This window comes from Ambystoma mexicanum, chromosome 2p (genome assembly GCF_040938575.1).
Source record: "Ambystoma mexicanum isolate Mex_15411 chromosome 2p, UKY_AmexF1_1, whole genome shotgun sequence".
NCBI classification, from domain to species: Eukaryota; Metazoa; Chordata; class Amphibia; order Caudata; family Ambystomatidae; genus Ambystoma; species Ambystoma mexicanum.
In genome coordinates, this window is record NC_090923.1 from 1,239,235,884 (window position 1) to 1,239,263,455 (window position 27,572).

A 27,572-nucleotide genomic window follows, 5' to 3' on the forward strand; every position below is an offset into this window, starting at 1 on the left:
CTTTTTCAAAAAGCCGTTCATCCTTCTTAGGTCAATAAATGAGAAGCAACACAGGTTGGGGGATATTGTATGTATATTTGTTCTATAAAAAAAGAGCTTAAGCGTAAGTGCTATACAATAACATTATTATTTGGCCTTGGACGTCTGCTTGGAATCACAGTAATTTTGTGTACTTAGTAACAATGCTATTTGATGCCACTTCATGTTTTGTCAAGGGGTGAAAGGTCATGTTTCATCGCTTCCCGGGATGTCACTTTGGGGTGGGGTCAAATGACATCACGTTCAGTGATGTCATTAGAGGTCAAGGGTCGTCAGGCGAGGGGTGGACCACTTTTTTTAGGATGACCGGGCCTATTTCTTGTCCCAGTCCGACCCTGGAGGTGGGATGCACCCAGTGTGGAAAGGGGGTTGTTAAAGCATACTCTGTGAAAGGTGGTGATTGAAAAGGACAAGTGTGGTGTGTCACGGCTATGTAAGCCAGGGTTGTAAATGCCTGACCTATTCAGTGTTCAATTATATTGTATTTTAATATCATTTGTGAGGGCTATTTAGAAGATGTAGGCCTGGGAGGTAAAGCTTCACACTGCGGATTTTCGGAGCCTCCATGAAGACAGATGTGGTGAGCTTTGAACTTCACGACATGGCCCCCCTGCCTCAGCCTATGGCAGGTTTTATAGAGCGACGCATGGCTGGTGCAATTACCAGAACAGCTGTTAACCCGTTAAATGCAGCGCTCCTGAAATTATACAAGCCTGTTATTTCCTCTCCTGCTTGGTTTTATTGGTCCCTGTGGGAACGGCTTAACGGCAGCGCCCGCTTTGTAGATGTTTTTCTCTCCATTGTCAGTTCTACTGCTCGGCACCCCGTTTGGTCAGCCTTTCAATATGACGACACAGTGGAGAGGGAGACTCACCATGCGTGCGACTGCACATTGATGTAATAAAACGGCGCGAGACTGCCATCACGACTGCATTCCACAGAGTAAAATGCTCCTGGCCACTCCATTTGCTTGAGTAAAACTGCCTGATTGTCCACAGATGCCTGGATTATTTAATGGTAATGTTCATTACTACTCGTACCTCTCTTTCTCTTCAGAGTACTTAATTGTGAGTTACTGTTGTGTACGCCTTACGTCCCGCAATGCGGTGACGTAAGGCGCGTTTAATAAAAACCCCGCCCCCGCCACGAGAAAGATATCACAGTTACCACTCTCCACCGCGTGAACCCATTTTAAAATGTTGGCGTTCCCGCCACCTTCTGTGGCTGGAAGACGTATAAGTCCCACAGTACCCCACAATTTCCTAGCTAAGTGACTTAAGGGGTATGGTCTCTTCATCTATGGGTGGGTGAGGTGGGTTTTAAGTGTTGGCAAGGTAAGTGGTCTTATATAGTCCCCTTCTGCCAAAATATTGGCCTCGCTGCGCATGGCTTTGTAAGAATGGCTGGGTGGAGTTTGTTCATAGGTTGCCAGGAACGGCAGATGCAGAATGGGTGCAGGTCAGAGTATCCTATGCCTGTGTGCCAATATGAAATGTCTGTGTTCTCTGAGATGGATATAGAGGGGGCAGGACAGCCGCCAGCGCTGCCCCTGAGGTTATGGCACGTCTTTGCATAGAGTCGGGATGTACGTGATTATTCCGAATACGAACATTTCGAAGACGAAAATGTTGAATTCTAAATGCTCGTATTCGAAAATAACCACCGCACAGCTAACTGATTGTTTTATACCCCGCTCCCGCCACCACCTTACTTACCTTTGGACGGCACACTTCACTGCTGCTGAGTCGCTGCAGCACCAGTTGCCTTCACTTCCGTGGATCAGAACCGGCGCTGCAGGGTCCTTTTCTTTTCTTTTTTTTCTTTTAAAAAACATTGTTGTTTTGGATGTGGGGGACATAATCAGTGGACCGTTACTCCCCGGTGATGCCTGTGGAATGGGTACATAACAACACAAAAAGATATCAAACTGTGCCCTGATGAAGAGCGCATGCATTTCTTTGGACGGGCTGCCTGCTTGACAGGACTCACTGAGATAGTGAAAGGTTTGGGTTACTAAATTTTTTAAGCCTAGTTGGCACTCTACAACTATGTGGTCTCCAAAATAAATGACATTGCAATATGTAATAATTTGTAGAGTGACAAATATATTAAGAAAGATTACCTCATGGATAACGGGATCATACCAAAATAAAGTATGCAAAACAATCAAAGAAATACCGCAATTCGAGACCCCCATTTTACCACTTATATATGAGTGGGTGGTGGGTTAAGTAAATAAAAAGGTCGATGGGTATTGGAGGCGCTGCAAGGGATCTCCCTCCGCATATATATGCAGTAAAAAGGGGTAACATTTTTAGTTTTCATCCGGTATTCTGGGCTTCGATTTCTTTCTCACAGTATTCACATAGATCCATGGATAACTAGCAAACCTGTAACAAACATTAATTATACACATTTTCATAAGAAACGCAGCATGCTTTAGCCTTCGCCCTCAACCACTTGTCTAAAAACATTAATATACTGAGTGTACTTAAATTCCGTCCAGTGTCATTGATCACACATTGATGACATCAAAAAAATCTTATCTTAAGATGTTTTTTTCCAAATACAAATAATTGCCGGGGAGATTTCTGAAAAGAGAATTCATCTGCTTTCCCTCCGTTATACACTCACAAAGACTCAGCCTTTCGCTGGAAATTGTCCATAACTCCCTCTTGGTTCTGCCCCCCTGGGGATTTAAGAAAATGTTCTATAGGAGAGTATCTCTTAATTCACTCTAAAGGCACTTTTTATTGCCTATTTCCTGCATGAGATTTAGTGAGTTCTACCTGGTTGGTTTTGGTTCTTTCCTGGGTCTTCATCATTTCTTTTTTAAGGGCTTCTATTTTCTCCAAGGTATGACAGCCTTTTCATTCCATTCTTCCATGCCTGGCGTTGAAGTGTTTAGTATGTCATTTGTTATTTTGAGACAGTTTATTCCATGCTTCAATTTCTTGTCAGGGTTGTAAGACAATTGTCTTACGCTGGGTTAAGTTTATCTGTACCTAGGAAATAATACTCTGGGCCATTTTATGCTCGGTCGTGATTCTATGAAATCCTCATTACAATATCTCTTTTTCTGCCCTCGGTTGTGCTGCATTTGTGTCTGATCTTTATTTATTTGGGTATTTTCATGGATGTAACTGTCCCATTTGGTGAAAAACATTTTAGCTGTGTGCACATCGATTTTGGCTGCATCACATTCCTCTCTAGAAGATGTAAATTGAAATGCTAGTGCTGTCCCATGCTTTTTGTAATATCTATCTCATTGTTAAGGTGTGTGTTTGTCTCTCAATATCCCCTAATTTGAATGATATCTTCCCCTATTGTATTCTGTAGTGTGTCAGTCTGCATGAGTGTTACCTAAAGTAATATGCTCCTCACCTGTTTTTTGATATACATTTTTAAATGCTGTCTGTTTGCACCCGGTTCTTAGTTAGTTTTGTATATTTGAAGGTGATTCTCTGAGCATCATCGCATGGATAGGAATCGGTCCAAGTCGTCCCTCCTTTGGATGCTGTCGGCTGTGCTGAATTTGGTTGCCAGGCCTTCGGTTAATTAAATGAAATAGAAATATCCCATTTTGGCGCTTTTACTCTATCGGGCAACAGTAGAAGATGTATAATGATTTGTTCCACTTTCCCAATTCTGCCCATGCATCGTTGCTAGTTATCAATGTTGTGCACACTTTCATCAAAAGAAAAGAATGTCATTTATAAGAAACATGCTTCTATCAACAAAAAAGGTTCAGACCTTATATTTTGTGGTTTCGAGTTGGGTAGCTGTGGAGCAGACGCAGCGAACCTCCCGTCCCGCTCCTGCACTTCCTATACGGGGAGACAGTGCCGTGTTTCTAATTTCCTTCTCCCTGACCTCAGTGAGGAAGGTCTTAGACTAAAGTAGGCCCTGCAAGATCCTGCCTTCCCCCTGCTATACCAGAGGAGCTGTTGTGCATACAGCCACCATCAACGGAACTGGCCCAGGGGATGGAATCCTATTGACGCATCTTCTTGGGTTAGGATCACCCCATGGAGAATCACCTTACTTGGGGCAGGTGCAGCGCATTGTTCAGAAATATCTGAGAGTACTGCCCCCACTCTACTCTCTCGAGGTGCCTCAAACTGGGGCATGGTCATGTGGCATGACAGTCACCTTTGAGTCTACAGGTTGTGTTAGTCTGCAGGAACCACTCTGCCCTCATCCAAGCTACCACAGAGTGGTAGGGCATCGGATCATGAGTGGTCCCTATGTGGCACCAAACCCTCGTGACTCTGCTTGGGCAGGGCTATTTATTTGGCTGCCACTTCCCCCTTACAGGTTGTGGGAGCAAGGAGATCCCTGCAGCACGCATTTGAGTTTGTGGCGCACCAATGCTACCATATTGCATGGGCTGCAAGTAAGAGCAGAAGCAAAGAGATTGCCCTGTGAATTGGTAGTCATGAGACGAGAACCATCCAATTAGGCTGCTTGACTGCTTCTGAACTCCTGCCCCCCTGCGAAGCATTCGCCACACTCTGCTGGCATTCTAAAACATGCCTGCTAGCCCTGTAACCTTGGGAGCTGAAGGTTGACAGTGTGTACAGGACTATCAATCAAGTCCTTGTCAGGCATATTTGGAGGTTTCAGCTGAAGAACCCCTTTGAGCCACTGAAATCGGCATCTGCGTTATAACTCCTGAATGGCTTGCCTAGATAAGTTAGTGGGTAGTCACCTCTTGAACACAAATGCCAGATCTAGGGTAAGGGTAGGGTCTGCTTGGGAATGTCTTTCAGCCCAGCCCCGGAAAGAAGGGAACTTGGTGAGGCTAGCGGAAGGCATCGGAGTCCCTGTTGCCTGCAGTGAAGCTGGTAGTCCCACCAGCACCTTAAGGCAATAGCATCAGGCTAATTGAATCCTACGCAGTTCCACTGGCACACAGTGCATCACCGGTAGGCACTCTCTCTTGGTATATATCGCAACTTCATCACAGACTATGTCAATAGCCCCCACCAAGAAGAAAGGGTCCTTTCTACTGTCATCAGAACCTTCATGCAATATCAGTAACACACAAAAACAGCCTATAGAGGCACAATGGGAAACACGAGGGATCTAAAGCCCCAGCCACAAAATGTGACATCCAACAAATACTAGTGAGTGCAGCAAACCTCCCTGATGCAACGTTGTAGCTAGGCAAGCACACCTGGCTGGCAGAAAAGCGACTGGTTGAAGTCAGGAATTCCCACTCTAAACATGCACCTGATCTAGCAAAATTGGTGGGAAGAGTTGGAGCGTTAGAATCTCACGTTCCTCTCCTTTCCTCTCCTTCCCCCAGAAGCTCACTGTCTCCAGAGCTCTGGTTCTCTCTAGGCTGGACTATTGCTAAATCTGTCTGCTTCTACTCTCCGCCCTCTGCAACTCATCCAGAACAGGACTGCAAGACTTGTCCTTGGCCTCAAGCCTAGGGATCATATCTCTCCAGGACTGAAATCTTTGCAATGGTGCAATGGCTCCCAGTGGCTGCGTGGATTAAGTTCAGAACCCTTTGCATTGTCCACAAGGCCTTCTGGGGCCTGGTACCTCATTACCTTCAACACTCTCTTCTTAAATATCTTCTTTCTCAAGCTCTTCGCTCATCCGCCTTCAACTCCCTCAGGGTCAGTCGCTTCTCCAAGTAACAAGTTGGTGGTAGATCTCTTTCTTCGGCTGGGGCCTCCCTCTGGAATAGCCTCCCTGCCCCCCTGAAACTTGAGGAGAATCATCTCCAGTTCCAGAAGCACCTCAAAACCTTTCTCTTTGCTTCTGCTTTTTCTCCTCCTCTCTCTTGCTCACTCCCGGGCTGAAACTGAAACTGTACTGGTTACCTGGCCACCCTCTCATCTCAGGCCCAGGTCCTCTCTCCCGTCAGCACACCTGCACTGCCTTCCTGGCATTCCCCGCACTTGAGGATTGTTTTCTGTATCATGTATACAGTCCCACTACCAGCACTTGACACCTAACGCCTGCACTTACCCTTTACCCTTGCACTTGCTACCTGCTGGCCGTACTTTACTTATTGTTATTTACTCTATTATCCCATGGACTGCACATTCCCCTTCCCCCCTTCCCATCCACTTTCACTATCTGAATGAGACCTGGCTTAGTAGGATCGTTGTCTGTCTTCCCTCTGTTCTCCCTCCCTTGCTTCGTTGCGCCTTGAAACACTTGTGTACAGGCGCGTTATAAATGCCATATCATATTATATCATATCACGTTGAATTAATCCTCAGGACACAGGAAGATGCTAAAAATATGTTTTGTTGGAACAACATTGAGATAAATAGTATCCCAAAACGTGTGTAATTGAGGGATTGAGGCTTCTGGGAGACACTTGGGTAGACCACTGGGAATATGACCAGAGACACTGGCCCCTAACTTGATTGCTTGGTGAACTCTTTACAAGTGGCATTCATGTCCCAGCAGGCGTTGCCAACCCGTTCAAAAGAAATGTGAAGGGGTGCCTAGGGTCTTCCTATTTCAAGCTTCTCTTTCTCTGAACCAAATGTTCTTCCCTCTCATAACCCTGAGTAATTAGCTTATGGTAGTGAGTGGCGTCTCCAGCCTGCCCCTTCCCTTATCTGCCCGTTCTTAGTTCTTTGTGTACACTCGGTAAAATATAGCTACTTAAGAAAGAGTTTGGGAGAAAGAGAAAGAATAAGAGAGCGAGAGAGAGAAAGAGATATAGAGAGAGAGAACCCTGTCTGCAAGACACCAGGTAGGAACGTGGAGAGGACCACAGGTCGTTGTGTCTCGTTAGACCTTGTTTATTTTCTTTTTTCTTTCATAATGATTTGCTATTTCAAGTTATAATTTACTATATGTGTCTGTGCCACACACCAACCTGCACATGGAGGTTACTTGTATCTCTCTACAGCAGCAGGCTCACATTCTATGCTCCTTTACACAATAGGCACTCCAACTAAGCCAACAACACGTGGCAAGGGATCACTCTCACAGCAGCCATTAAACATCACCCGTGACATAAACGTACACACCAAACCCCCAGCCAACGCATCATAGCACCATGGGCACCAAAGGTTCCCTTCCAGCAACAAATGCCTCTATGGTCCCAATGCAGATCATCGAGAAACTGCCCTGCACACAGAACCTGGGGTACTTCTGGTTGGCACCCATCTATACAAAAGCAAAGCTATCTTGCATGTTCTCTCTCTCTCTCTCTCTCTCTCTCTCTCTCTATCGCTCTCTCTCTCTCTTTCTCTCTCTCTCTCTCTCTCTCTCTCTCCCCGCCCCCTCTTTCGGATTCTCAGGAATGCCTGGAGGCCAATGAAATGACCACAGAGCACAGTGTTAATCCTAATAACATACCACTGCAGGTTGAAGATCGGGACCTGCAGGAATTCGTCCAGGGCCCTTCCAGGAGCATCCTCCAGCAAGCAAATCATCCTAGACAACTCACAGGGTCTACTCGACATATCAACAAAGTGAAGACTTCCTATCTGTCATATCGACAAAGGGGCACTTCTTTCAGCAGAAAGAGCAGATAATGGCTGCTGCTGGGAAGAAATAATGTATTGTGATGGTAGGTGTACCGTGTTCCAGGATCTTGCTCTAGCACTTCAGTTAAGAGTCAGAGTCCACCCTTGGAAACGAGCTTGGTCTATGACAACTGCATCGGGTGGGCAGGTGTGGCAATCAGGCACGCTTCTGTTCACCTTTTAATGGCCGCCACCAGTCTACCACAAAAGAAGAGGAAGCTGCCAACACAAGGAATGAGACTGTGCAAAGGTGTCGAAAAGAGCGGACAGTGCTCTGACATCTCATTAGAGAAGGGACATGAACGGTGGGGAAGACGGTCTGGATGGGAATAAGGGCTTGGGAGAGGACAATATGCTCAGGACTATAGGGGACATTTCTTAAATAGGTCAGTGTATACCTGATTCTAATAGAAATGTTAACATTATATTACCTGGATGTCCATTTTCTCGGGTCCCAAAGGTTTAACATTGAGTTTTAGTTGGAGTGGTAGATGGGCTAAAGTTCGAATTTGAGGTCTGCTGGGGTTCCAACACAGTAATGGCTTCATTGACTGGTGCATGGAGGTAGATTAAGGAGGCTGGCAGTTCACTTGTTGACTGGGGTGGATTGGGCCCTGTAGACTGGGTCCCCTCACTCTTCCCAGTGCCTATTTTTTAGTGACTAATGTACAGCCCTATGTAAATGGGCCAAAGTGCAGGTTTTCATTAACACAGTAGGGCCACTATATATCCTAAGCCTGCAGCTCCCTCTAGTGGTGACAACAGGCAACGCTATGCAAATTGAACCCCTGTAACATGCGAAGCTATGCAAATTGGCATTGTCTCTGTGTATCCTAAGGCAACAACTCTCTCTAGCGGTGACAACAGTAGAAGCTACTACATCAGACAAACATACAGGAACAGACAAACATCTGGCCTTTTATTATATTGTTGGATATGTTAGGCATATGTGGTTTGAACTGTTTGGGTGGAGATTATTTTGTGGTTATGGGTTTTCTTAGGTTTCTTTTTCTGACAGGTCCAGAAGAGGGTAGAGTCAGTGCGGGCGCTATACATTTATTCCTGATGGTTTTCAGGACGGTTGCTGGTGAACCTCCCAATGGCTGACTTGCGCCTTGTGACCATGAATATTCAGAGTCCATCACGTGCAGACAGTGTGACATGACCGTACCTGATGTATTTGTACAGGTGACACCTCTATTAGAACAGGATGGGAAAAGATTTGCACAGAGATCCTACCCTACCAAGTTCTTCGCATCAAGTGGACAGAAAAGTACAGCATAGCCATCCTAATCAGGAAAGCAGCCAAAAGGGGGGTGTTTAGAGATCTGTTGGGGAGATAGTGAAGCTCAATGGACTACTAAATGGGTAGTTATTTACACTAATCACAATACAAGCCCCAAATGAAAGGGAAGATCATTTCTTGAAGGAAGCAGAATGTCGAAAAACCATGCCAATTCGAGGAACTTTCATGTCTTGGTCATCATCCTTCTTTTATCTCTTGAGCTCGAAGCCTAGTCCATGCCTTCTAAATGCTGGAGCATCTCGAGGCTGAATTACATTCTTCTGAGAGGCAATATCATTGACCAGTGACACCCTTATGAGATATTTGCAATAGAATGAGATTGGCGGCGTGGATAGGGAAATGTTCTGAGTTGCGGGCCACGGTTGTGTCGGGTCTTAAGTTGGTCAGATGCCTGGACAAGTTGTCTGACGCTGTGCCCTGCCGGCCCTCCAGACATGCTGTTAGAATCTTGTTGTCTGCGAGTGATTGACAGGTCAGGAAATGTTGGATGTGGTGATCCGTGAATCTTCTATGAATATCAGTTAGGCCTGAGCTGTGTATGAGTGAGTGGTTCGGTGTGATTTGTATTACATACTATGTAAGGAAATGGAATCTGGAACTATTTACAATTTTTTTTAAATGATGTGTGCTCCACGGGCTTGGACCTGCATCATCCATGCCTGCAGTGTCACCTATCAACAATAGCTGATGATGATGAGCTGATCTTTCAAAACAAAAGGCATCCAAAGTGTGCTGTGGGGCAGGGGGGCACAGTGAAGTAACCACACTCATCATCCCCAAACTTGTAGTGCACCCCCAGGTAAGGAATTTCAGCAATGCTGCGTTTTGGGCCTGAGGTTGAAGAGATCCGAGTAGTCCTTCATGAAGAGCCCCAGGCTACCTGCCTACAGATTTGTATGTAAAATTGGTGGGCCAAACGCCTGTTATTAAAGCACTGCAGAGTGCAGCCTACAATGTTTCTTCACCCTTTGAAGTGATTGTGGGTGTGTCCTGTGGATTCCAGCTATTTTTTGGGTTCAGTCAGGACCAACTGGACATTGATTGGTTTCTGAATAAGGATCCCCCCACACCTCCCCACCCCGAGTGCATAATAACTGTGGGGCACAGCATTTCTATGTGCAGCCTGGGGCCACCGTTGAGCTGAGTTTTCCAGGTGTGTTTCTGCAACCATTACTGGAGTCTGTCACAGGTTCTGCAAGCGCAACTGGAGTCTGTCGCAGGTTCTGCAAGCATGCCTGGAGTCCATCACTGGTTCTGCAAGCATGATTGGAGTCCGTCACTTGTTGACAGCTTGGTGGGGTGAGCTCCACCTCCCATGGCGCTGTAGAACAAATAATGATGTCTGTTATGCTCGTCATAGTGGCCGTTCTGTTTACCAGCATCTCTGGAACTCCTCCTTCCATGGGGAGGAAGAGAAAATGGCGGCGTCTGTTATGCTCGTCACGGCAGATACTCTGCCTAGCAGCGTCTATTGACTTCCAGCATCAGCGAGCCTGTGAACGGTGTTCCCCGACCAAGGGAAACAGAGTATAGGATTGTGCTGTGGTGGAACCCACGTGAACAGGATTCGTGTTGCAAAGTCAACCCAGCCAGCGAGCCTCAGGTGTCCCGTTTACTGAATCTGCGACTGTGAATAAGATAGTTTCTCCACAGTGGGTGGATGTGACGCAGCAAACTGTGTGGGTACTGTGACCCTCCTAAGCGTCAGAAAGCCTGCAAAGTTTTTAGTGACATGTCAGACTCATGCCAAGTCAGCAGGATTAGTGCTGAGGCAGTTGCCTGCCAGGACATTGCCTTTGAAAGGCCATGGTCAGGTGTTATCAGTTATATGTGGCCTATCACTCTGAAAGGCGGTATACTCAGTAGCATCTCAAGCTAGAGACGTTGGAAAGTCGATGGGGCTGGGGCTGAGTCAGCCAAAGGTAGGAATGATACTGCTTAAGGGCTCTAATGGCTGGGACGCAGTGTGTCACCTGTTAAATCAGTGCGAAGGGCTGAGATGATGTCAGCCACATGCTTACGGTTGTGAGCGGTAGGTTTGGGTGAGTACATGCGAACTCAAAAAGAGTGCAGACATCAACAGCCCAGAGTCTTGAACATGAAGGCGCACGGACGGACCATGTCACTACAGATCAAACGAGGCTCTGCCTGCAATTATACATTATATGAAGGAAAGTGCCTCAAAGAGGGCTTTTGTAAAATGTCAGACCTGACTAGTGCCATATTTGCCCTTATGAAAGTAAAGAGGTTTCGGGAGGATAGCTCTGAGGCAATGTGCTCGCCTTGCAAGCAAGATGACATGGAGCAACAGAGGTTCGATCCCCGGGTCCGCGCTTAGAAACCTCTGGGTATTAAGTGCATTATAATGAACCTATCATATCATATTAGAAGGGGTGGAGATTTATTCGTTTTATAGAAACTCATGAAGTCCCGGGGCCTGTTTGAGTTATGTCTCATTTTTTGAGTAGTTCCATGCCCTTATATTCATGAGACGTTTCTATTTTGTATTATAAAATTGACTTTGGGTTTGTCTTTTTTCACTGCGCCGATGTCGTGGTTGGGTTCCACAAGGTCGTCCTTTGTGTGTTTCCAAACGCCTCTGGCTGTGAATATACATTTGTCTCTAGATTGTGTGTTCATTTTGTTGGGGGCACATGTGAGTCTCCCTCTTATTTTGAGATCTGCCACGTGTGGTCTTCCTTAAGGGTGGCTCTAGGATGTTTTCCACCCATAATAATCTGTCTTCTTATATGGAGCAGATGCTTCCTGCTTCAAGGTGCTTCAATAGCACGTGGTATTATTACCCCCTTAAGTGGTGTCCCAATGTAACAACCTTGGAAAGATAAAATGCTGAGTCGCCCCTACTGCAGGATTCAGACTTGAGAAGTGCAGGCTGGCCCCATGTAAGAGGCAAGCTTTTAACTCCTTTTAGAAAGGTGGGGTGTTATTACCCAACACCAGATAGACTATTAAGGCCGCTCAGCACCGCACTTGTTTTACTTCTGTGAATCTGCCAGCTTGTCTTACATTTCGGATTTACCCAAGTGTCACTGACATAGCTGAAATGCGCTAGACAGCAAGTGCTAATGGAAAAAGGATGAGCAGTTTCACGCTGACGGTTTCGGTTCCAGATCAGTTATACCAGTGGTTTGGAAACTTGTCTTGTTTGGGAACCTAGCTGAGGGATTCCAAGGCTTAGGAGATTTGGTCTTTGCAAGACTAACTCAACGAGATGATGATGGCGGCTTTCCACGTCCTTAATCGATAGGAGATCATTCGAACCAGGGAGAAAGAATCGCAAACTCCCCCATGAGCCACCACCTCTACCAAGAAGTAATGTAAGGAAGGAAGCAGATTGGCTGTCTATGTCCTGAGGAAGACGGATGATCTTGATAAATTTGCTTTTTTCTGTCGAAACGATTTTTGAGGATGGTTTTTGAAATAATCACACATCAAGGGACAACAGGGGACTTTAGAGTAAAAGGTTTCCAAGCTCTGATAACCACCTCATATTTGGCCTTTTTGTCCCCTACGGATGGTGAGGCTTTAAACCATATAGAGTAGTCTATGGCCTATATTGACCATTGAAATATTGTATAATCAAAGATGGCTGAACAAGAGCTCTAAACAGTAGGATCTGTATGTTTTCTTGTCTTTATTTTCGCACTATTATGCTGTATTTTTGCACACAACACAACGTTTGCATAAGAGACGTATAATGGTCTTGTATATGAACTGACACACGTACATAGGTTGTTCTCTTTATTGCACTTTATTGCTGTTTTTGCACAATGATTGCACAATGATTGACTCAGGTCATGGTTTTTATATTTGTTGTATAATTTATATTGTATTGTTCGTGGATTTTATCCTTTTGTGTATGTTATGAGTGTGTTGACCATTAAAAAATAAATTTGATAATATTCAGGATCAAAAATGATTTGGACGGTTATTACATTTTATATTTTTGTCATATACAATGTGCTGAGAATAGATTCTGTATTGAAACAAAACAATTGTGTATTTTGCTTTCCACCCGTGAGACACCAACTGCTTGTTTTTTAAAATCTTGTATTGATGACATGGTGGTGATTATGTGATTCTGAACCAACTATTTTGATGTCTGCAATTTTCGAAAAAATCAAAAGCAAGCATTTAATTGTAGAAGAGTAACGCGTACAACAGCAAATTATTGCAGTTGAAACTCACTGGAACATAACATAAGATAATATTGCCTGAGGATATAGGACTGAGCATGCTGCGTGAGAAAGCTAGAAAAATGCTTCACCTAACAATTGTGTGTACGCGAGTGCTGGGCAAACCTCAGCGGGTGCCCGAACTCACAAGCATCCAGGTGCGGTGTAGCATGGACAGAAGCAGCCAAAACATGCTTATGCATGCAGCTCTAGTTTCAAAGGGAAAACTGAAAAAATGACAGGCATCTCTCTGTCTCTCCCTCTCTAGCGTGCGCTCCCTGCCTCTCTCTCTCTCTCTCTCTCTCTCTCTCACTCTCTCTCTCTCTCTCTCTCCCTCGCTCTCCAGATCTCTCTCTCTCTCACTAGCTCTCTCTGTCTCTCTCACTCACTCCCTCTCTGAGCAATACTGTGGTTATAACATAGCAGGATCTATCAGAACTCTGGAAAAAAACGGTAGTAGCAGAAATGCTTAGTCATCTTGCGCTATGAGAGTCACTAATGTGGTCAGTTACTGGAGCTATGGCAGAGCTGCAAAATTTTCTGGAGATACAATACAAATTTTGGGTGGTGTGAGACGGCTGCAGTAGAGGTTCTCTGTGTTCATCCCACTGCTGTCCATGGTGTTGCACCAAATAGTACCATAAAATGCCTTGCCTGTCCGTACCTGGCCTCAATCGCTGCTGTTCTTCGTCGAAGCAAGATGGTATGATCCCTCTCCCAACAACTACTGCCTTAGAAGAGCTATCGGGCTCTCCCTGAACCACCCAGTTCAATTTGCAAGGTGTCCGTTCCTCCCTGGTCACCGCCGGCGATGACTGCCACAATTTGCTTTTTACGCTTTGAAGAATTCACTACTGCCTCTAAGTGACCTGCTGCACCTTATTGCGGTGCCATACAGCCGTTTGTTTAGGATCCATGATGCTATTGTAGCTAGCCTAGCAACTTGTACAATGGCAGCCGTTCCCGCCTCGTTGCAGTGATTGGACTCACTACCTTATTTGAACCAAGCCTGCTGATTGGCTTACTACTTCATTATCCGCCAATCAGGCAGACCGGCAGGCGGAAGCCGGCCGTAGCTCCCAAGGGCCGTACTACAAGGGCCTTGACTGTCCGTGCCTGTTGGGGACACAGACCGCTGCCTTACCATTATCTTGCCGTAACAACTAGCCTATCTGCCTAATCATAAGGAACACCGACGTCTACACCTCATTCCACACCTGGTTTGCCTCTGGTCATTTTGACAGCCGATGCCTAGGGTAAGCCGACAAATCCGAATATCTTTAACATAATACTTTGTGTACCTATCTAATTGTATATCGTTCTGAGCCGCTCTGCGAGTGAAACCCTCACTTTGCAGTTGAGGTGCCTGAACCGACTGTGACCTTCCGTAACTATCACACCTCTGCCGACATCGTCTCGCCTTGTTATGATACGATATGATAGGTTATTTATAACGCGCTTAATACCCAGAGGTTTCTAAGCGCAGACCTGGGCTTCGAACCTGTGGTGCTCCGTGTCGTCTTGCTTCCAAGGCGAGCACGTTGCCCCTGAGCTATCCTCCCGAGACCAACCTGTTAAACCTGTACTGTAAAATTGCCTGATTAACATATATATATGTCACTCATCCCATGCCTCTTAAGCTACCTATGCGCCAATGTGATCCTAGCGGCCCTCCCTCACGGTCTATTGTCTTAAACTGAACTTACTGTACTCCTCCTAACATTTGCTCATTAGCATGCTGTAAGTGTTAACTAACCTGTAGTACACTTTGGTAAATTGCTCTGTGACATTTTATTTTGTATTGTAAGTGGACCTTTGCACACTGTTCGTTCCTGTCATTAACCTGCCCCAGCCAACCTAGACTAACTGTACTGTGCCGCTTTAACACTGTTTTTGTAACTGCCCCCAGCATGCTGCCGGTGCCAACCAACCCACAGCAAACTCAGGCATGTTGCACTGTGCTGCTTCTTATCTTACACTTTATCCCTGACAGTGCTTACAGGTTTATAGTGAGCACGAGCAAACTGTTCAGTGCTCCTGCTAGTCATGCACTCCTTTCCAACTACCAGAGTTCCCTACCCTCATGCTCACAGGACCTTACTCACACTAGCAACAATTATCTCACTAACCATAACCCTATCCAACATCCTGTCACAAATCACACACCAACCTTTACCAGGATGTCACCCCATCTTAAATCCAGGATCACGCTTTCTATGAGTACAGCACTCCCTCAGGTAGAGTCCATCAAACCAATGACATTCCTGCCTCCATTCTTCCTAAACGCCACCAATCCTAGACAGAAGCCTAAAACTACTCACACCCACCACTGCCCACTCTCCCCTTCTCAATGTATTCAACTTTATGCTTCGAGACCTACTCCCAACCAACCTTGCTCCACCAGTCTTAGAAACCTTAGGCTCAGATCTAGACTTAACATCACTGCCCAACTACCAACTAACATCAGCGACAACCCTCACTCTCCCCCTGAACCTAAAAGGAGAACCAAGATAAATTCTGAGGCCAAACCCACAACACTTGCTTAACTCCTATCCTCCCGTCGCCCACCCAACCTGAGAACAACTTACCTCACATCAAAGGGGCATTGGTAAATGCTAAGTACATAACAGCCCACGCATTAGACATTGCAGACCTTATTGTCATTAATCAACTAGATTTCCTTGCAGTAACCGAAACCTGGCCGCACGCTGCATCAGGCGCCTCCTTGTCATTAGCACTACCCGACAATTACATAATTTTAAGGTTAGACAGAGAAACCTCCTGATGCGGAGGCATAGCCTTCATTGCCAGAACTACTCTGGGACTGAGAGCACTCCCGCAATTCTCCTTCCCTTCCGGAGAACTCCTTACCGTCAAACTGCCTATCTCACCTACATGCACCTCATATATCGGCCCCCTGGTTCTATTGCATCCTTCAGGGAAGACATCACCTCCTTACTACGCCTCCTGCACTAAACCTAATTCGCAGATTATAATACTAGGAGACTTCAACCTAGTGCTCAAGGACATTAATGACAATAATGCCCTAACTCTGGCCAACACTATCACGGAACTGGGTTTCACACACTATATTAACCTTCCCACCCACAACAAAGGAAGGACTCTAGATTGGCTTTCCGACCTTAACTGCGATACTAAGATTACCGCCAATGATCAATGTGTCTGGACCGACCATCATGTAATATCATTCACCTTACACACCAACTCTCTAGCCAAAATGAATCCCATAGCCCCCCCCCACGTTGACTAGAAATAAGCATAACATAACTGTGGACAGTTTACTACCACTTCTCCAACCGATTACTAACCTTATATTGTCTAGCTCAGACCCTACAGTGCTTCTTGTACTCTACAATAATACCATTAACACAGCCATCGATAAAATAGCACTGTTTAAAATGCGTAAAGAGAAGCCACTCACACACCTCAATTCTGGTTCACACTGCATCTTAAAGCCTTACGTAAGGAGAAAAGAAGGGCGGAAACCCTTTGGAAGACCTACCCCTCGGATGAAAATAAGGAAGATCTGGCTCTAATTTCCAAAAAATTCAAGATGGAGATACTCCAAACCAAAAAAGACACATTCAATGACAGGATCAATAAAGCAAGCTCAGACACGAGATAACTGTTCATCATTCAAAAAGAGTTAGAGTCACTGTCTCCCCAAACTGAAACCTGTTCTAAGGACAAGACCTGGTGCACCAACATCCAAACTGCTCTAGCTAACAAAATCTCGCTCTAACAAAAGAAAATAGAAAATAAAAAATGTAACATAGCCAAGGACTTGCCTCTACCAAACTCTCATGAAAGTCTGGAGAAAGCCTGTAAGCGTTTCAAATCCGCCCTTGTGTCCATCAAGGAATTAACAGAAATAATAACTTCACTCAAACCTTCAAGGTGTCAGGGTGACCCTTGCCCTGCACCAATTATCAAAGTGGACGCCAGAGAACTAGTACCCTTCCTCACCACCCTCATAAACTCATCATTTGACTCATGGTCTGTCCATGCCAACCTAAAAGACGTGTGGGTCCTCCCGCTCTTAAAAAATCCCAATTTAGATCCTAACATACCAACTAATTACAGACCCATTACCATTGTCCCTTTCCTTTTTAAAATTTTAGACAGGGCTGCCTACCTCCAGATACAGGCTTATCTGGAATCTAACAATCTCCTGGGCCTGCGACAATCTGGTTTTAGACCTAAACACGGAAACAAAACCCATCATAATTGATCTAAAAAAACAAATGGGCAACCTAAAGGACAAGGGAAAACTGTCTCTCCTCCTCCTTTTAGATCTATCGGCTGCATTCGACCTAGTTGATCATAAGGTCCTCTGCAACCACCTAACATCAGCTACAAATCTCTCCAGCTAAGCCATTCAGTTGTTCCTGAATAATCGTACTAAGAGTCTTCTCACCTAAAGCTTCGGCCGACCCCATACCCACCACCTGTGGAGTCCCACAAGGGTCCTGTGTTTTGCCAACTTTGTATATTTTCACAAAGCCTCTCTTTGGGTATCTCAACATATTATCCCCACCAAAAATATTGCTGTACATATGGTCGTTTGTCTCGCCATATGCAATATTTTGGGGGGGATCATTTGTGGGAGCGGGAGTTGCGGGGGTGTCCCCCGCATATTTAAAAATAATGCAGGGGTGTCCCCCGCGGGGGCCATGGCTCAATATTGCCGCAAAAATATGGCAATATTTTTATATTGCCATATTTTTGCTGGGCTATTAACACATGGAACCTCTCTTTGATGATCTAGATAATCTGGGTGTCACCCACACCAACTATGCGGATGACACGCAGATTCTCATACCCATCATGGGTGACTACGAAATCAGCTCGGCCCTCCTCAATAAAATATATCTGATCATCCAGGCGTGGATGGCCACCCATGGCCTCTGCCTGAATGACAAGAAGACAGAGCTTCTCCTCGTCGGATCGTCAGCAAGACTTAACAACCTAAGTAACCAATTTAACTCTTTTAATATTGACGGCAATATTATTAAAGTTTCCAGAGAGGTGAAAACCCTGGGCTTTTAACTCGACTCAGTTCTAAATTTAAAGAAACAGGTCAATGCCACAGCATACACCTGTAAATTAACGGTTGCAAGCCCTTCCTTTCTACAGCCAGTTGTACTATACTGGCCAGAGCTTTAAAGCTTTAATTTTATCAAAACTTGACTACTGTAACGCCTTGAATCTAGGCTCCAGTAATTACAATATTACCAAACTTCAAACCCTATTGAATAATGCACTCAGAACTGTGTTCAACATTCCTAGATCCCAGCACATCTCTTCTGTCAGACACAGTTCTAACTGGCTTGCTGTCAAAGACAGAATTAACTTCAAAGCTCTAACTCTCAGTCACAAATGTTTAGCTAACTCTGCCCCAAAATATCTAGCCGACAAATTCACCAAAAAAACATCAGACCGACCCACAAGAACCATACACTCACGCTCCTGAATGTACCTAGATATAACCTTCAGAAAGCAGGTGGTAGTAGCTTTCCAGTGTCGGCCTCCAAACTATGTCACTCATTACCTGTTGACCTTAGAGCAGAACCCTCCTTCTATAGATTCAGAAAGAACACAAAATCCTGACTCGATTCATTTGATGTATAAATCATCTCTCAGTTCAAGTTCCTTGCAAATATCTGTATCCTATTCTTGTAATTATTTTGTAATCATCTTGCAAATACTCCTGATTGTCATATTGTTGCTCTGTATGTTATTCTTGTATTTTTTTGTAATTATCTTGTAAATACTCTTGATTGTTGTATTATTGCTCTGTATGTAACCTGATAACTTGTGCAACTTTGTCTAGCGCCCAGATACCTCTGGGTTTGGTGCACCATATAAATAAAATAAACAAACAAACAAACAAACAAACGCAGCTCACTTCCTGGCTTTCCCTGGCGCGCAGTTTTCTTGCACAGAATGTTGGTCTTGAGGCACTGTTATCTTTGACCTTTCTGAAGACCTTCCACACTTTGGATTGTCTCACTGGGCCAAGAAGACATGTCCTCCTATGATCATCTAGCCACCACAGCTGAGAAGCCAATCAGGCGCCGGAAGGTTGAATAGCCGGCCCCTGTTTCAAATGCAGTAATGACTGTGAGTTTGGCTGTTCTACTATTACTAACTCTCCTGAGGCATTGTCAATGCTGTACTCTCAATCCATTATCTTAACTAACCACATTCCTTTTTACTACATCTACTTCTTTCATACGTGTATATCAGTGCTTCTGTTTCCCTTTCACCATCTGCATTCACTATTGCTGCATTTAAAAACGTTTTTGGGGTGTGTTGCTTAATTTGAATTTGGGTGCTTCTGTTACCCTTACCATGCTGCATTGTGTTTCATTCTGCTTTAGCTAAAATTGAACACGGCTGTGTAAGTTGCTGTTACTATTTTCTTTTTTAATAGCTTTTTTGCTGAATGCACAACTGTTACTTTACTACCTTTAAAAATAGTGTTTGCTTTGAGTACTTCCTGCATTACCGTCCTACACATCCTACCTTGTCCACTGTGCCTCCCCCTGCCCACTGTCCCCCACGCTGTGTGTTTGTCACCACTCCCTCCCCCCATGTTGCCTCAGTAGATCAGCCTCTTAAGTGTCCTCCTCACCACTGCAGCTAGCTATGTCTCTATCTATCTCTCGTATCTTCTCTAACTGCTTCTCTATTTCCTATCCCTCTCCTATCACTATATCTGGCTGGAAGAAACTTAAGAAGGACATACTGGGCTCCAACCAAGGCCTTCCTATTGCAGACAGCTATTTCACATTTTCCACCAGAGAGACTCTCACAGACATCCTCTTTGTCATTCCCTCACCCGACTTGTGGACTCTCCACATCGTCGCCTTTCTCTCTCCTATCGCCTCAACCCAACCTTCTCATCTTTGACAGGCTCCTACCTCGCCTCTCAAACCTTACCTCTCCCCCGGGACAGGCTCCCTTGCCTACTGTGCCTTCCTCCTCCTCCGCACAGACTCCCTTGCATCTTGTACCATCCTCCTCCTCTGCACATGCTCCCTTGCTTACTATACCCTCCCCCTCCTCTGTCTTGGCTCCTCCGCCATCCTCCACTATGACCTCTGGCTCTTCTGCCACCCTTGGGGGGGTCCACCGTCCCTTGCGCCCCCCCCGCAGGAGACCTTCAAAGATGGCAAGCTGCTCCATGTTGCCACGCTTAACTCTCGATCTGCTGTCAAACACTCGTCTGACATCTGCAACCTTCTTGAACTCATGGTGTGCTCACCATCACGGAGACATGGTTCAAGGACAGCTCTGCCACAAGCTTTGACACACTCATCCCTGAAGGATTCAAGATCCTCTCTGTGCCCAGGCCCAAGGGGACAAGAGGGGGAGTGGCCCTGATCTTCCCAGAATGGATACCTGTGTCCATCATCCCTACTCAGGCTTATTCCTCCTTCAAGTGCCTAGTCTGGAGGCTCTCACTCTCTCCGAAATCTTCTCTCCTTATGGCCACCTTCTATCGGCCACCAAGACAGTCCACTCTCTTCCTCTCGGAATGGGCTTACCTGGCCTCCTCTCTACTTTCCACCTCCTCTCAACTCCTCCTGCTGAGTGTCCTCAACATCCATATGGAATCTCCTGACTCCTCAGGACCCTTCCACCACCTATGCAATTCTCTTCGGTATGCAGTCTTTATAACGTATATGTTATGAAGAATGCACATGTAACAAATCTTTTATGACGAAAGATATATCGAAAATGTATGTGGGGTGGGTAAAGGATTCAATCTTGTGGGGGAACGGTTGGGCTGGGTTTTTAGGGGTGGAAAACAGGGATTTGGGTGGGACCCTCAGAAAATCCCCCCAAAAAATGATTTGTTATATTTTCGTTATAAAAGTTTCGTATAAGTGCATTCTTCATAAAGTGTTTCATTATAAATACATGTAACCAATTCTCTCTCCCTGTCTATCTTACCCTCTGGCTCCACTCACCCTGCAGGTCCCACTTTGGATGCTTTCAACTCTACCGACATCCCTCTCTCTATCCCTCTCATTACCTCTCTCATTTGGATGGACAACTCTCTTCTCTCATCACACTTGAAGCTTTCCTCTCCTCTTGCATTGGCACACCCTGCACTGCCACTCGGTCTCAAAGTCACCAGACCCATGAAAAGAGTGACTGCGGCTGCCTTTTCCTCCACCTCCTCTCTGCCTCCTACTCCTGCGGCTGACTCCCACCATGACAAAGCCCTTGCTTACTTCAATCTCTCTATCTCTAACACCCTTGATACTCTTGCCCCTGTCATGAGGGTCCGACTGAAGCCTCCCAAAAAGTGCAACTCTTGGTATGACTCCAATCTGGCTGCTCTTAAATGCAAGTGTAGGGCAGCTGAGCGGAAATGGAATTTGTCGGGCGGACCCACTGACAAACTGGCCTGCCGTCTCCTTCAAAGGCCATATAGACTCGTCATCCACACCAAGAAAAGCGTCTTTATTCAAGCCTGCATCTCTGCAGCATCGAACAACACAGCTGAACTTTTCAAAGTCTGTAAGGAACTGGCCAATCCTGCAGCAGCCTCCTCTTCTGTCACACCCACCCAGGACCTTTGCTCGGCCCTGGCTGCACACTTCACCGCAAATACCCAAGACATCCTTTCCTCTCTCTCCTCCACACCATCTCCTTCACCAACACCTCTAGAGCCTCCCTTGGCCCCTCCACTACTTCTCTCTTCTCTCACTCCCATCACACCTGATGAGGTCACCAAACAAGTACGGTGTATGAAGGCTTCATCCAAAGAGATGGACGCTTGCCCCTCCAAAACCATTAAGGACAACATTGACTCTCTCACCCCAGCCTTGGCTGACCTCTGCAATCTCTGATTTTCCACTGGAGTTTTCCCTCCATTCTGGCAAACTACCGCCCTATCTCTATAACCCCTTCCTGGGCAAACTTCAGGAGAAGCTGGCTATCTCTCAGCTTGCCCTCCACACTGAAACTGGTGGTTACTTCCACGACCATCAGTCTGGCTTTAGAGCATCCAGAGGCACGGAAACTGCTCTTCTAAACACCTATGAAGACCTGCACTCAAATCTCAACACTAACACTCCCTCTGTCCTCATTCTTCTCGACCTCTCCTCTGCCTTTGACACGGTAAACCACAACATCCTGGTCGCATGTCTGCATGACACCCTGGGAATCACGGGTCAGGCTTTGGCATGGTTAACCTCCTTCCTTTCCAACCTCCCATCCAAGGTGGAACTCGGGTCCTTTCTCTCTCCCATCACTCTTTCAACCTGTGGTGTTCCCCAGGGTTCTAACCTATCCCCCTGGTTTTTCAATGTCTACATGGCTGTACTTGCACGTGTGATTACCACTTTCATCTCTAACTTCCAATGTTATGCGGATGACATGCAACTGTCCTTCAGGCTACCCTCAGCCACCTCCTCTACCTCACTCATATCTGAATGTCTGTCCGCAATTCAGTCATGGTGTGCTGCAAATGGCCTCTGCCTAAATGCCAGATTGTTCTCATTGGGACACCTGCTCCTGCTTTCCCACTCTCACTCTGGCCAGCCTCCCTTGGCCCTGCGCCCGCACCCACCTGCGAGGCAAAAAACCTTGGGGTCATCTTCGACTCCACTCTCTCCTTCTCCACTCACATTTCGGACATCTCTAAAAAGTCCAACTACCAGCTATCCCTCCTCAGAGGTACTCTTCTTTTTCTCACCTTCCCCCAGCGGCTCACTGTCTCCAGAGCCCTGGTTGTCTCAAGGCTGGACTAATGCAACATCTTCTTTCTCAACCTCCCTGCCTCCGCTGTGCGCCCTCTGCAACCCATCCAGAACAGAACTGTAAGACTTATCCTTGACCTCAAGCCCAGGGATCGCCTCTCTCCGGGCTTGAAATCCCTCAACTGGCTCCAAGGATCAAGTTCAAGACCCTCTGCATTGTCCACAAGGTTTTCTGGGGCCTGGGACCTACCTATCTGCAACGTTGCCTACCTATATACTGTCCTTCCTGAGGCCTAGCTAACCTACCTCCAACCTTCTGCGAGTGAGCCGGTTCTCTAAGCAGAGACTTGGAGGGAGATCTTTATCCTCTGCAGGGGTCTCCCACTGGAATAGCCTCCCTGCAGCTCTCCATCTTGAGCCTGATCTTAAGTTCCAGGAAACTCCTTAAGACATTCCTCTTCTCCTCTTCCTTCTCTCTCCCTCTACCCTGCTAACCTTTCTCTCTGCTCTATCCCTCTCTCCCTCCTTTTCCGTGCAGCCTGCTGACTGGCTGCATGGTGTACCTCAGAGTCTCACAGGTCCCTGGCACCCTTGTCAGTCCTCTCGCACTTGCTTCCGGGCCTTGCACTTGCCTCACCATTACTGCACTTGGTCAATGACCCATGAGAGTGGCATCTCCCAGCACTTACTCCAGCTTCTGACTGACTGGGCGTACTTGGTCCTTCTTTGTATCACTGGTTTCTGAAATCAAATGGTGTGTTGTGGCCTGGACTCAGATGGGTCATCGTTACCTTTATTATTTATTTATTTTTACATTTTTAAAGGGCTCACACAGCGAGGCGCTGGAATTGTTTGTTTTTTAGTTGCATAATTATTTTTTTTTTCTTAGTTGTATAACGCGCTTAAATACCCACAGGTTTCTAAGCACGGACCCGGGGATCGAACCTTTGTTGCTTTGTGTCGTCTTGCTTCCAAGGTGAACACATTGCCACTGAGCTATCCTCCCGGGACAATCACCATTATCCACAGACTCTCAGTGGATGTGGATGATGGGGGTGGGGCGGAGACCAAAAATGCAACCTATACTGCACCTCAGCACTGATGTTTCTGCCAGGTCATCAGAAGGTACAATCTGCGACTCCGCTGCTCCACTGCCCCGAGACATAACTGGCTAATCATTCTCCTCCAGCTGCAATGCAGGATCACTCTCTCATTATGTGCTAGCCAGAGTGATGTGTGACTGAAGATGCTGCTGCTGACTTAGACATTGTTCCCTTCAATACAACATGCAAATCTCTGGCAACCCCGGTGAGCACATCAACTGCTGTGGCGGATGAAATGCCCCCACTATTTGAGTGCCTTCCTCTCAAACAGGTAGGCACTCTGCAAATGTGCACGCAAAGGTGTCAGTTCTCTGTATGACACTGGGTTACAGTCCCTTAATCTAATCCTGCCTCTAAAGACTATTTCACCCTACCGTTATTTTCGCTCGTCATAAAAAAAAAGGCACGTTCAGTTACAGCTAGGCCTGGAGGAACTTCCTTCAAAGTGGCTGCAACGGCGAACGAATCGTTGCAAGAATATTCAGCGGGCTAAGGGGGCTATATATAGCCCCTGGTCTTTTGGTTGTAGCCCCGGATATGATCTGCAACCAAAACGCTAATTAGCCCCCAGTCCAGACAGTTCCGACATTAACGTAGCACCAGGTCTTTTCCATACCTAGCAACACCTCTGCTGCAAATACAGGAGTTTTTTGTTGTTTGGGTGGTGACGAACCACAGAGGAACTCCTGGTGGGCTTGAGGGTCCTATGCAATGATTTCTGTTCACACCGGAGAGAGGATCTCATGAGGATTGAAGGGTTTATCCGTTGGGTTTCTCTAGCCAATCCAGGCCCTCTCGTGATTCATTGAGTTTGCATGAGTTTGTGTAGCCAATCAGAGGCAACTTCCTGTTCCTTAGTTTATTTTGCTAGTCGTTGAAGGAAGTTATTATACAGGTCAGGCTAACTTGAAGGGTGGCTTTTACTTTTGGAGTGTTGTGAGAAGACTTTTAAAGAGTTTGGACGTGTTCTATCTGTTTGTTATTGGTTAGTAGTTTGCTGTTTATTGTGTTTTTGAAGCCATTTTTATATTCCTGTGTCAAAGTATTAGTAAGATCCTCTTATACAAAGACTACTTTTTCTTCTTGTACCTCTTCCCCCTTTGTGTCACTTTATAAAACTTAAAAATCCAAGAAAATGTTTCCCAAAAATGCATTATTCCCCCAAAACTCAAAAACGGTGTTGGTCATGTACTATTTTATTGTACTGTATTACAGAAGTTGTAGTTGTTTTTGTCGTTGCAATTGCAGTTTCCGTTGTAGAAGAAGGGTTGTTTTGTTAGCTACCTTGTTTACGCACTAGTTTGTGTCATTTTGGGTTGTTCTGGTTCTCTTCCGTTTGTGCATACTTTTGGGTTCTCGGGTTCACGCACATGCTCAGTTTTCCACTTCCCTGGCAGACATGATGCACCTGCGCCACTTGAGGGGAAGAAGAAGAAGGTTGGAGAAAGGAGGAAGAGCTGCATTGCTCCTCACAGGTGGATGGGGCATTCCTCCATCATTCATGAAGTGGGGGGTTACCTCGTGCCCTTTGGGGGGCGCGACGTCACAAAGCACAGTCAATCCTCCAAGTTGCTGGAGGGAGTGGAGACGATTTGGGAGTAGAGGGAGAGGAGGCAGAGCCGACAGAGGAGGCCCAGTGGGAGACAAGCACAGAGGCAGAGAAGGGCGGCCCTCCTGTGGATGCCCTCACAGAGGTGCATGAGAGGAGCAGGCAGGTATGTCCGTCATGTGAGAGGAGAAGGTGGCCTCAGCAAGAACCCTGTCGGAGGTGTTTAATATGGGTCTTAACTGGGAGAGAGCATAGAGGAGGAAGTTCTCCTCACAGAACAGGGTGAGTGTGCTGGGAGTTGGACTCTCAGGAGAGGGCTGACGGTGATTCCCAGCCTGCGTAGATGCTGCAGCATAAAACAGATCTACCTGAGGGGGGAGTGGCAGGTACAGGAAGACGAGTTGGAGGAGGAAACTCTTCCTACCATGGAGTGGGGGAAAAACCATGTGGAGTGATGACCTGCCACCAGGGAAGCCCCTCACAGTGAAGGGCTGTGGAAAGCAGGTCACGTGGGGCACAAGGCAAGTGGAAAGAGAGTTTGCCCCCTAGAGACCCTGGTGATGAAGCACAGGAAGCTGTGCCAGGTGTCTTCAGAGGCCAGCGACCATGAAGTCACCACCACAGCCCCCTCCAGCAATGGTAAAGAGGAGAATTGTAGCACGTGCCAGGGAACAGCATGTCAACAACAACCCCCGCCGTCTTGCAGCCTGCCCAATGAGTGTCAGTGACAGGGGAAACTGTGGCCAGCAGCAGGTCCCTTTTGCTAGCACTTCCCCCACAAGTGGTGTCACCACCAACAGCATGTATCTTTTGGGTTGGACCACATGGACGAGATCATGCCGCATGGGGGACCTACCACCTTTATTGCAAGTTGTGAGTTAGTGCTGGTGAGCTGGACTGCGTAATGGTGGTAGCAGGCAGCCTGAGAAGCAAGATGGAGCTCCACCTTCTTTCACTCCTGCAGGGAGTTGTGCATGGGAACTGAAATGACATGGGACATTTGTGCCTTTTGTGTCTTGTGAAAGAACATGAGAACCTTAGTGAGTGACTGTGCCCCGTGGAAGCGCCTGAGAAACTTAACGGTTGGTTGTGCCATGTGAAAAACCCTGAGAAACACAGTAGGTGGCTGTGCCCTTTGAAAAGGGGTGGCTGCAGCCTATGGACAAATCTAAAGCACTCAGTGGGTGGGTTTGTCCTGTGAAACTACCAGAGAACATTAAGGGGTAGCTCCGCTCTGTGAAAACCCAAGAAACCTAAGTGGTTGGTGTGCCTTTGAAAATACCCAAGTACCTTAATGGGTGTCTGCACCTTGTGACAAATATCCACAAACCTTAAGGGGTGGTGGCACCGTCTGAAAAGATCCAATAATCCTAAGGGGTGGCTGTGTCCTTTTTAAAAATCTGGGAACCTTAACGGGTGACTGCTCCTCATGGAAAAAACAGACAACTTAGTGATTGGCTGCTCCCTATGAAAAAAAAAACGAACCTTGGTGAGTGCCTCTGTCCAGTGGTAAAACTTGAAAAACCTTTCACAAGTGTGTGAGCAGGATTTGAAAACATTAGTTGCAGTACAGTCAACGCCCTGGAATGTGTAATGCAGGAAATGGTCAGAGCCACACTGTCTCAATCACTAATGCTGCTATCTGCTTCCCAAACACACCCGCATCAAACAACCCAGAACCACTTTTCAGTCTCTGACATATCCTGGGTAATAAATCACTGTCATGATCTTCTGAGCTGGTGTGTTGGGTATGGGTAGATGTCTATCCATAGTCTCTTGCAATGGAATGCGTGTCCATTTTTATAAATGACAATTGTCCCACATGCAACACCAAGGCTTTGCCTGTGGTTAGAGATAATAGCCTTGACTACACTAAAAACTCTCTCAGACTGCACACTTGCAGGGAGCAGCTTAATGATTCTACAGCAACTCACACACTTGCTGCTGGCCAGGTGGACGACTTGCTCTACCAATGTAACTGTCCATCATACTTCCCACATGTTATATGTCCAGTAGATAGGTATCTATCATCTGTTTGTGTGGAGGGCTGCTGCCTGTTACCATTGATGACCCAACTGTATACAAGTATGGCCAACTCCTCACTGACGAGTGTGTTCCACACGATGCA